The 11,178-nt window shown below is 44.6% G+C and overlaps 1 non-coding gene across 1 annotated transcript; it reads left to right on the forward strand.

Annotated features, from left to right (window-relative positions):
- The first annotated feature begins 1,648 nt into the window (after nucleotides 1–1,648).
- Nucleotides 1,649–1,795, forward strand: LOC122225728. The gene has a single exon (XR_006205332.1). It is a non-coding gene; the product is annotated as a small nucleolar RNA SNORA62/SNORA6 family (small nucleolar RNA).
- Nucleotides 1,796–11,178: the final 9,383 nt, after the last annotated feature.

Genomic DNA, 11,178 nt, shown 5'->3' on the forward strand with positions numbered 1-11,178 from the left:
TTGTCTGAGCACAAGGGGTGGGGTTGCTAAATAAGACAGATTCTCTCTTCACAAGAAATATACAATCTAAATCTAGAAGGGCACGGTAAGGCACGCCAATGAGTGATTCAGATTGAATGGGATGACTGTCTCAGGAGGCACAAAATAAGGCTTCAAGGGTTTTGAAGAAAAAGAAATGGGCATTCATTGAGCACCTGTTATGGGGTGGACACTGTGCTGTGATGTGTAGTTTCAGACTTCAGCCCTTGCTCAGCTCTGGTGGCTTCTTCAGGAAACTTATCACCATTACAGAGCAAACCGAGGGGACAAGATACTCTTGGTTCTCATTAGTCTGTCCCATGACTAGGTCCTTATGTTATTTTTCAGGGGACTAAATGTGAACTTTGGAAGGTATTATTAAAAATCCCCATGGGGCGCCTGGGTGGCTCAGTCGGTTAAGCGTCCAACTTCGGCTCAGGTCATGATCTCACGGTCCGTGAGTTCGAGCCCCACGTCAGGCTCTGTGCTGACAGCTCGGAGCCTGGAGCCTGCTTCAGATTCTGTGTCTCCCTCTCTCTCTGACCCTCCCCCATTCATGCTCTGTCTCTCTCTGTCTCAAAAATAAATAAACATTAAAAAAAATTTTTTTAAAAACCTTTAAAAAAATCCCCATACATTTTTGTAGTTATGGCCTTTTATGTTTTACTGCGGATGACTTTCACTTATGTATCTAATGAGATGGGGAGATAATCTGTAAAAAAAATGTTAGAAATGAAAGAAAAACGATAGGCAAACAACAACAACAAAACGTTGGTTGAGCCTTTTTGTTCCCCCCTTTCATCTCTTGGTTGCCTTATCGCTTCAGATTTAGAGAAGTCCAAACCATGATGCAGACTTATTGCGACTGATAGGGAATTTTCTAGTGCAATCTAAAGGGGCAATGCTGTAAACCCTGATACCAAAATCTTTAAGCCTAACTGAAAGGAGAACTGAATAATCTTCAGTTGGATCAGAGCAGAGACCTAAAAGTGGTTCTGCACCTTGGCTGCTTTAAAAAATGCAGGTGCGGGGGGCACCTGGGTGGCTCATTCGGTTGAGCGGCCGACTTCGGCTCAGGTCACGATCTCGCGGTCCATGGGTTCGAGCCCCGCGTCGGGCTCTGTGCTGACAGCTCAGAGCCTGAAGCCTGTTTCGGATTCTGTGTCTCCCTTTCTTTCTGCCCCTCCCCCGTTCATGCTCTGTCTCTCTCTGTCTCAAAAATAAATAAACGTTAAAAAAAATTAAAAAAAAAATGCAGGTGCACCTGGCCATACCTCCAGCCAATTAGATTAAACCTTGTCATGGTGGGATCCAGACTTCAGTATTTTTATTTTACTTTTTTATTAAGTTTATTTATTTTGAGAGAGAGACACAGAGAGAGAGAGAGAGATTGAAAACACATGTATGCTGATAGGGGAGGGGCAGAGGGAGAGAGAAAGAGAATCCCAAGCAGGTTCCACACTCAGCACAAAGCCCAGCGCGGGGGTCCATCCGGCAAACGGTGAGATCATGACCTGAGCTGAAATCGAGAGTTTGGCACTTAACCAACTGAGCTACCCAAGTGCCCCAGACTTCAGTATTTTTTAAAGCTCCAGATGATTCAAAGGTGCCATCGGTGTTAGTAAATACTTCCGCACAAGAGATATTTAAATCTAATCTGCTGGTTGATGAATTCACAAGCATAGGTCGTGTGCTACGTGATGGGAGAGTCATTCGCTAACACCACAAGGGTCTCTGGCCCAACGGGTGGGGTTTGAGAGTAGTTCTTGCCACAAGTATAATTCAAGTGTGTCAGAGCTTTAAGGAGAAATGAAAACGTTTTGAAAAATGGTCTATGTTTTCCTCTGCTTTTCTGCGTATTTTCCTAACTGCTCGGGCCTCTTAGGCATCACCGGGCCCTTCTGTTTTCAGAGCAACTTGGTGAATCCTGTGTAAGATCCCAAGAAGGGAGCTCACCCAGTGGCCTTCATGAGGTGGATGCTGGGGAGGCTGCGGCCACGAAGAATTCCGGGGTGAGTGGCCTGCTCTGGCTCCTGAGTTCATTGCTACTCAGCCTGAAGTCGCACTTGGGTCTGAAGGCGCGTGGGTGCCCTCGGTGCCTATTCAGCAGGTTCCCTACTGAGGACGGGAGCCTTCAGCCTGCCACTGAAGACTGGTCTGCAGCTCCCACCACTGGGGGCCACTGAATGGGCACGACCAACCACGGAGGGATCTTAAAGAGCTGCTCCTCCACAAAGGCAAAAAAAAAAAAAAAAAAAAAAAAAAAATGGAAATAAGGTTGCCTGAAAAGGAACAGTTCCTGAAACAAAACAAATTTAATCTGCATGCGAATCCCCCAGATGTTGCTAAAATGCAGATTCTAATTCAGCATTTGGGGGTGGAGAGGAGGCCTGGGCTTCTGCCTTTCTGCCAGACCCCATGGGTTTGGAGAACGCGAAGAGATTTCTAACAAAGCCCTGGCGCTGTTGGTTCCCAGACCACACTTTGAACGGCCACGGTGTAAGTGAAGCGTTTCTCAGAGTGAGTGCAGATCCCCGAGTCAGAGTCATTGGGGTGGAGACACTTGCTCTGAAGCAGATACCTGTGCCCCACCCCCAACCTTCTTAATTAGGCTCTCTGGGGGGTGAACTAAGACTAACCGCCTGGGGAATTTTTTTTTTTTTCTTTGAATGCTCAGGATCATGTCAAGAATCTCATCTTGCCCCTTTCCAGATTGTAACTTAATTGATTTAGGGTGGGGCCTAGGCACTTTTAGCTCCTCAAGGCACCTAGTGTGCAATCAGAACATGAGAACCCCCTAGAAAGACTCAAAAATCTCCTAGCGTCTGTGTGCCACCCTCAGAGACTGGGATTTCACGGGCCTTGGGTGTGGCCTAGGTACTGGAACAGTGTCCCAGGTGATTCCTAAGGTGCAGACAAGCTTGGGAACCACTGGGTTAGCGTGTCCCTATGTGAGCACATCATCCAGGCAGTTCTTAATGCATGTTAAAGCTTGAGAGCCTCTGATCTGGAAGGAAAGTCAAAGACAACTCTTTTGTTAGCATAAAGGGTAACTGTCTGCAAGGACTCTGGTTATAAGTCTAGGAGCCGTCTTAGAGCTATGACTAAAACTTCAGACATGTGTTTGATTCACTGGGTGTAGGAGGATGTGGGTAAGCAACGGAAAGACAAGGTAGAAAGAGAAACGATACACACGCTCTAACTCTTCCAAAGGGTCTTACTCCAATCTGCTTGCACGGCACAGCTGTTGGATTGCTAGGCCTTATGGACACAACAGAAGATTAATACAGAAAGTTTCTGATTGTAAATATGTGCTATTATTCCTTTATGAGTTACCTTTTCGATCATCAGACTGGTTATGTGTATTTGTTTTAGGGGAGAGTTCTGTGCTCAGAGGAGAAAAACAAGCCCGTAAAAGCTGGTAGACATCTATTGTTTCTGACTGCCCAGCAGACCTTGTGTACTTCTAGAAAAACAGTCCGTTTTTTGAGCTAATGATTTTGCTTGGGGGTTAAAATGTTACACTTGAGTTATATGTCCAGCCTTGTGTCATAGAGCCTGAACTCATTCGTTCCTCAACACCAGATTTCAGCCAAGCCACCTAGAGGTCTTCTCTAGGATTTCTCAAATCAGAGTTGGTTTCTCTCTGGTTGTAAAGTGACATGCCGTGGGCACCCGTGGCGTGGAGGGGAACTTGCCTGCAGTGGGAAAGAATTAGACCAACCCAGTGACAGAAGCCAGAGGAGCCTGGGAAGGGAGACACCCCAGTTCCCATCCCTGAGGTCCCTGCAGACACCTGCTTATACTGTCTTATCTTCGGTTCTGTGAGCTGTCCTGCTACCATTTCAATAAATCGCTTTTTTTTTTTGCTTAAGAGGATTTGAACCAAGTGTCTGTCACTTACAAGCCAAGAAGCAAAAGAGAGACTCTCAAAGTGTTGAGGAAGGAGAAGAAACCTTTGTGCAGATACCAACGGGGAGAAGTAAGTCTGTGGGTTTTCTGCGATGCCTAGCAGAGCCATCAGGTCCCATAACGTGAGATCAGAATTATTAAACAAGTGTCCCTTGTACACCTTGCCACAGGCAAGGATTCGGCTGGGCTTTCAAGGCCATAAGCACCGATATGTATACCACACTTGAACATTTACAAAGTGTTTTCGGAAATATTACGCCATTTTCCAGATGAGGACAAGTGCTCAGCAAGAGACTAAGGCTCCCCAAGATCCCAGCTCCAGAGAATTGGAAGCAAGACTCATATCCAGGATTTGCTGGGTCCAACCCTGTGGTCTTTATCAATGTGCCACTGTATCTGCCTCCGAGGAATAGATGATATCAGTGGGTAGACATCAGCAATTCAATCCACCAGGGAGACCTCTCCAGGAAAATGTTTCTCCAGTGTTGTAATGCACGCCAGTAAGAAAATAGGAATTCCTGCCACTCTTGAGTGACAGATGTGTGTTAGATAACAGAAGTGGGCAGCGACTGTGATAGGAATCTCTGAATGAGCGTTTGTCTCAACAGATCAGTTCAACTGAATTATGCAAAGGCAGCTTTACAACCAGAAAGACCACAAGAGGAGGAAATCAGGCATCTGGATCCTAATCCAGTGCCATTAGATGCTTGTACAAACCGCAGACAAGCTTTTTAACCTTCCCGGGCCTCAGTTTCTTCATCTGTAAAATGAATGGGTTGGACTTGATGATCTCTGAGGGCCCTTTCAGCCCTATAATTCTATGTTATTTGCTAGAATGCTCGTAGCAAATATGTTACACTGTGGTTTATAGCACACTATAATTACAGGGTTCAGAGTAGGAGAGAACACCGAATCCTAAATCAGCTCAACGTCTAATTCCTGTTCAGTCACGTCAGGCCAGATTGTTTTTATCTACATGAAATGAAATTTACGGCACTGCCTGCTTTTAAGGGGGGAGGTGAGGAAGCTCCAGGAAACCTGTCCAGGTGAAGAAGTCCAGAAAGCTATAAATAATAATGAGACTAAGCACCAACTGGGACACCTTCTACTTTTTTCAAGGCATGCTCACAGTAAATCCATAAGATAGATGGACAGTGGTTACTTTTTCTTTCTTCTTTCTTTTCTTTCTTTCTTTCTTTCTTTCTTTCTTTCTTTCTTTCTTTCTTTCATTACCTTTGTCAGATGGGGAAAGTGAGGCACAGGCTGGTTTTTATGATCTGACCAAGATCTCCTTATGACAGAGCCAGGACTAAGACCCAGATTTCTTGACCCCAATTCTAGAATTCCTTCCAACAGTCAGTGTTTCCTTCAGGGAGTCAGGTATCATTATGTTCTCATTAGCAAAATGCTCCTTCCTGATGACTAGGAAAGTTGCTGGCAAGCATCACTTCTGTTGACAGGTGTCGGAGAGAGATGTGTCATGGGCGGTGCGAGGGCCACTTTTGAATGTTTTCTCTCACCGTTTCAATATCTACAGAGGCAAATATCGATGCACGTTAGGGTCTTTGGCTCATGAGCTGAAATAAAAGGAGAACTCTAGGCGCATTTCGATAGACCTATCATTATTTCAAACTGTATCCAGCCAAACAGAAATGGGGTTTTTAGGATGTCGTCATCTGTTCTATCCCCTCATTACAAGGCTTGGTTGGAGCTCTTGCTGACTCTTTCATCTGAGCCCATTTGTAATTTTGCTTTACATGACTCATCTTAAACTTTATTATCACATTCATTTAATAACGCTGGTTGACAACACTTTAAATGGTTGGCTTCCCATGATACAAGGCAATTACTTTTTATATTGCATCTTTAATACAAAGTATTGAGACAAACTCTTTAAATAGCAAAACAAAGAGGTAATGGTTTGGGGGCTACAGGAATTGGGTCCAGACAATATCAGAAAATCAAAATACAGAAACAAGGGAAAGACAGAGTAGGATGAACGTTGATAAGCATAGGGAAGAGATTGTGACTAAGGTGGTCTCGGCATTTCTTTCTAGAAGCTTGGAAATGTGGAATGGTCTGGTGGTTTTTATGATGAGGTAGGCACTGTATTTGAGGTTTATTTCTCCTTCTATATTTCTGGAAAAAGGATTTAAAAATGACAAGACCTAGCTTCCAAGGATTTTAATAAAAGGGACCCATAAAGGACAAAGAGGAGGGATGATAAATCATCCTGAGTAGAGGAGGATTTAAAAAGATGGGTTCAAAGCCTAATCCAGAGAGAACTGAGTTCTTATTGCCTCGGGGTGTGTGGGTGGTGGCTCAGGGCTTTACTGAGAGGCCGGGGTGGATGGCAAAGTGCAGAGGTGGAGGCAGATAGAGGCATGCAGGGGGGTAATGACACCAAACAGACTAAAAGGCATTTTTTCTAACCCCAGAGATTTCCAACAAGGAAGGGAAGAAGTCAGGGAAGTTTGTAGAAGAAGGAGATTTCGCTCCAGACTCTAGAAGAGATCTGTTGTCCCAGCAATGGTCGGTGGTATTGGCAGGGTTCAGTGCAAAACTGTGGCCGAAACCATTTGTCCTTCCAACTACATCCCTACTCCACTGACTTTCAGTAACCCTTGCCCTTCTCCTTTGAACTTATAGTGCCCATGAACTTTCTCAGGTCAAGGGTGATCCCATGAGTTCTACAGTTTCATTACAAGATTTGATTTGAACCCTCTCTCGTTTTCCCATCTGTTTCCCATCTGATTCATTGTCGGTCATTTTAATTTAATTTCACTTTTTAAAAAAAAATTTAAAAATGTTTATTCATTTTTGAGAGACAGAGAGAGAGGGAGTGTGAGGGGGGGAGGGACGGAGAGAGGGAGACACAGAATCTGAAGCAGGCTTCCGAGCTGTCAGCATAGAGCCCAACATGGGGCTCGATCCCATGAACCGTGAGATCATAGCCTGAGCCAAAACCAAGAGTCTGATGCTCAACCGACTGAGCCATCCAGGCGTCTCTTTAATTTTAAATGCAAGAGAATGCAGTCCCTCACCCACGGGTATTTGCACTTTAATTTCACAGCCAGGGACAGCGGGCAAAAGCTGTGTCTCTTGGACTGTCCCAGAGTCCCTTAAATGAGGCGAGCTAGTTGATGACCTGTTCTACCTGGAGTAAGGACTGTTACATAGCTCAGTTGCTTAAAAGTGCCGTACCTGCCTCCTCCAACAGCTCCAGCTGCCCTGTCACACGTTCTTTATTTGAAGACAAAGTTCCAACCACTCACCGACTCAGCCTCACACTTTGCTGTGTCCTCACCCTTCCTGACTTTCCCAGCGTTGACTTGGCTACTTGCATTTGACTCTGTTCTTGTCCTGTCTGTCCAACCTCACTTTGCAGCCTTCCTGGCCAGGACTTTGACTTCCTCTAAGCCTCATCTTCCTCCCATCCCAGCAGGGACTTTGCCAGCCTGTGACCACGTCCCCTCCCTGCCTACTTGGACTCCAGGCGTTTCCTACCACCTGGACTCCACTCTGTGGGCAGTGCTCAGACTGCAGAGGGCCAGGTATGCCCCAGCCTGTTTCACCAGAGCAATTTCACAAACCTCAGTTAATTTATGGGCTGGAGCAGTGGTTTTTGGAAAAGTTTTTTGAGCCATAGGATCCTCTCTTCAAATGAAGTCTAAAGTGGAAGTCCTCATTTGTAAACCAGAGAGGGCTGATCTACAATACTTAAAATGAAGAGTCGAGTCTGCCCTGCTTACCCCTCTCACTGCCCCTCCCTCCCCCATAGCATGAGAAACATGGCTTTGAAGCCCTTGAACCAGACGACTCGCAGCTCTTTTATCCCAATCACACTGTCCTTGCCCAATCCCACCCACGCTCGTGAATCAGCTGCCAGCTTGTACTGGTGAATCTAAATCACTGTCTCCTGATTTACCCTCACTTCTGGTGGCATGGTTCCACTTCCTCACTAGACTTTACCCCACGGAGGCCCGTAGGTTCCCCAACGAGTCTGGAATATCATCCAGTTATCTTTCCTGCCATGCCCATGCCCCACGTACCTCTTTTCTTTCTTTCTGTCTTTCTCTCTCTCTCTCTCTCTTTTTTTTTTTTTACATTTATTCATTTTTGAGAGAGAGGCAGAGAGAGAGGGAGACACAGAATCCGAAGCAGGCTCCAGGCTCTGAGCTGTCAGCACAGAGCCCGATGCGGGGCTCGAACCCATGAACCGGGAGATCATGACCCGAGCTGAAGTCGGATACTTAACTGACTGAGCCACTCGGGCGCCCCTACCTCTTTTCTTTCTTGCTTCCTATGTACACTGATGGAATTTTAAGGAAGTTTGCAATTATCCTAGAGTGCTTCTGTGATCTCAGCTCCTGCATAGCTAACCAGTCACCAACTCCTATGCTTTCTACCTCCAAAATCTCACTCGGATTTAAAGCCTATTCTCTATCCCCCCTGCCACTGCCTCAGTTGGGCTTTGGTCATCTTGGGTAGGGATTATGCCATTGACATCCTGACTTCGTGCTCCTCCCTGAGCCATTCCTCAGTCCATAACAAAGAGGAAGCCTTCACAGACGTGAGGCTTGGATTTCCCATTGAAGAATGGGTAGGATATTTATAGGTCTTCCTTTGGCCAATAATCACGATCTCGCTACATTCTAAGAGAATATCTAAGAGTATGAAGCTCATTTGAGGTTTCTCATGTAAACGTCCATCGAGGGAAATGCAAATATAGACTATTCATTGATGTGCTTTTTGTGTCTTCTTTCCTGTTAGAGTGACTTTTTCCTCAGGCATGGGCGTTGTGTCGTCGAACAGCTGTTCTAGTGAGCAAGGAATCCCATGGGCAACCCACCGCCAATGCCCGTCATTCACAGAAGACAATCTTACTGTGTTTCTCATTGTGCTTCATGATTAACCGGCTGTAAGAGAAAACTAACACACAGAAGTGATTGTTCCGTCTCCCGTAGGAAGGGTCCTTATTATGACAGAAAAGTTATTTTCTTTTCTGTGGTTTCTTAAGGGTTCTCTAATTGGGTAACCCCCTGCTGACCCCTGGCTATGGTAGTTTCTACGTTGACATCTTTGTTCCACTCCTTGCACACAGAAGCCAGCGACGAGTAACTCAAACCAACACAGAGCATGAGATAATGGGGCTCTATAACCCACCAGTATTTAAAAGGCAATGACCCCTTAAGTTCACTGGAGTTACCTTCCATTAAGAATTTTTCTCGCCTGCATATAAGAGACAGGGTGTGTGTTACAGCCCCACGTCTGCTCTCGGTGTGGACTGAATTGATCTGTCAGACTTCAGGGGCTCGAACTTGAATTGCTTTGGAATGCATCACTCTACATCTCCTTGGATGATAACTCAAAATAAGGCCAAAAGTTTTTCTTTTCTTTTCTTTTTCTGTGTGTGTGTGTGTGTGGGGGGGCGGATATTTTAAATTGGGGAAAATATAGGGGCACCTGGGTGGCTCAGTCAGTTAAGCATCCAACTTCGGCTTAGGTCATGATCTCACGGTTCATGGGTTCAAGCCCCACATCGGACTCTGTGCTGACAGCTCAGAGCCTGGAGCCTGCTTCGGATTCTGTGTCTCCCTCTCTCTCTGCCCCTCCCTCACTTGTGCTCTGTCTCTTTGTCTCTCTGTCTCTCAAAAATAAATAAAAAAGCATTAAAAAATTTAAAAAAACTCTGGGAAAATATAAAGGGTAATGGAACAAAAACCTACATTTCTACCATCTAGAAAGATTAACTTCTCAAATATTTTCTTATTTACTTGCAATGTTTTTCTTTCTTTCTTTCTTTCTTTCTTTCTTTCTTTCTTTCTTTCTCTCTCTCTCTCTCTCTCTCTCTCTCTCTCTTTCTTTCTTTCTTTCTTTCTTTCTTTCTTTTGAAATAGAACATTGGAGATGAGATTGAAATCCTCTTCAGCCAACAACCCCAGGCCCTGCCCATTCCTGGTCCCCTTCCCAGAGACCGCCATCACCACGAGGTGGTGGGTGTCCATGTAACCCATTCATTTGTTTTATTTTCTCCTACCAGTATGGAGTCTATTTATTGCATTCTTATTCTTTCAGTGGCAATAAGGTTTAATTCAATTTTATTTTTTTAAGTAGGCTCCACACCCAACTGGGGACTCAAACTCACAACCCCAAGTTCAAGAGTCAGATGCTCTACTGACTGAGACAGCCAGGAGCCCCCGGTGCAATACAATTTTAATATGCCTACTCCTGTTTATATTCTTCTTTCAAAGCCTACGATCCACCAGCACCTCTTTAATCCTTAACCAGGCAGTGGAGGCAACACTCTCCCAGCTCCTTTCACACACTCTCCTCTCAATGCCATGTGATCGCATTTTATTTAGTTCATGCTTGTTTCCATGGCACTGACATTTCTTTCCTTTCTTCTCTTCCTTCGCCTTTCCCTTTCTTTCTCTTTCTGTCACTTCTCCTGTGTTGGTTTATTAAAAGATATTTCATTAGGTTCTCCCCCACGTTCTTCATATTTTGTTCCCACGCCTGTTCCTTACAATGTCTTCCTTCAGGACGGGTTTACTTTTCTTTCTTGTGGCGGCATCTTCTTTGCTCTTTAGTGGTTCTTCCAGGAAGCGTCCGAAAATATACTCAGGTTGTCTATGTCCTAGTGTCTCTGACGATGCGTTTATTCTGTCCTCATCCTTAAAGGAAAATTAGGACAGGCATAGAATTCTAAGCTCATGGCAATTTTGCCTCCGTCCTTTTAAGACATTACTCAGTTTTCTTCTGGCATTTTTTCCCCCTTAATTGTTCATGAGAACTCTGTTATTGGTAGTTCTTTTGTGGGCAATCTAATTTTTTCTCTTATAGCTTCTATTGCCTTTTCTTTCCCCTCAAAATTTCTGTAGTTTTAATATGACATATAGATAAAGATATAGAGATATAGAGATATTTAAAGTTTATCAATCCCTACTGGGTATTTTTATTTTGACTTGTATCTTTCTCTTTTTCCAGAGATTTCCCCAGTTTTAGCAATTTGTGTATTTTCTCTCCTTTATTCTTTCTGTGTTCTCCTTTCTTTTTGGAAATCTGTTAATCAAATTCTTGTTCTATTCTCTGCGTTTTAAATGATTTGCTTTTTTTTTTTAAGTTTATTTATTTTGAAAGAGACAGAGAGCACAAGTAGGGGAGGGGCAGAGAGAAAGGGAGAGAGAGAGAGAGAGAGAGAGAGAGGATCCCAAGCAAGCTCTGAGCCGTCAACACAGAGCCTGA

This window comes from Panthera leo, chromosome B4 (assembly GCF_018350215.1).
Source record: "Panthera leo isolate Ple1 chromosome B4, P.leo_Ple1_pat1.1, whole genome shotgun sequence".
NCBI classification, from domain to species: Eukaryota; Metazoa; Chordata; class Mammalia; order Carnivora; family Felidae; genus Panthera; species Panthera leo.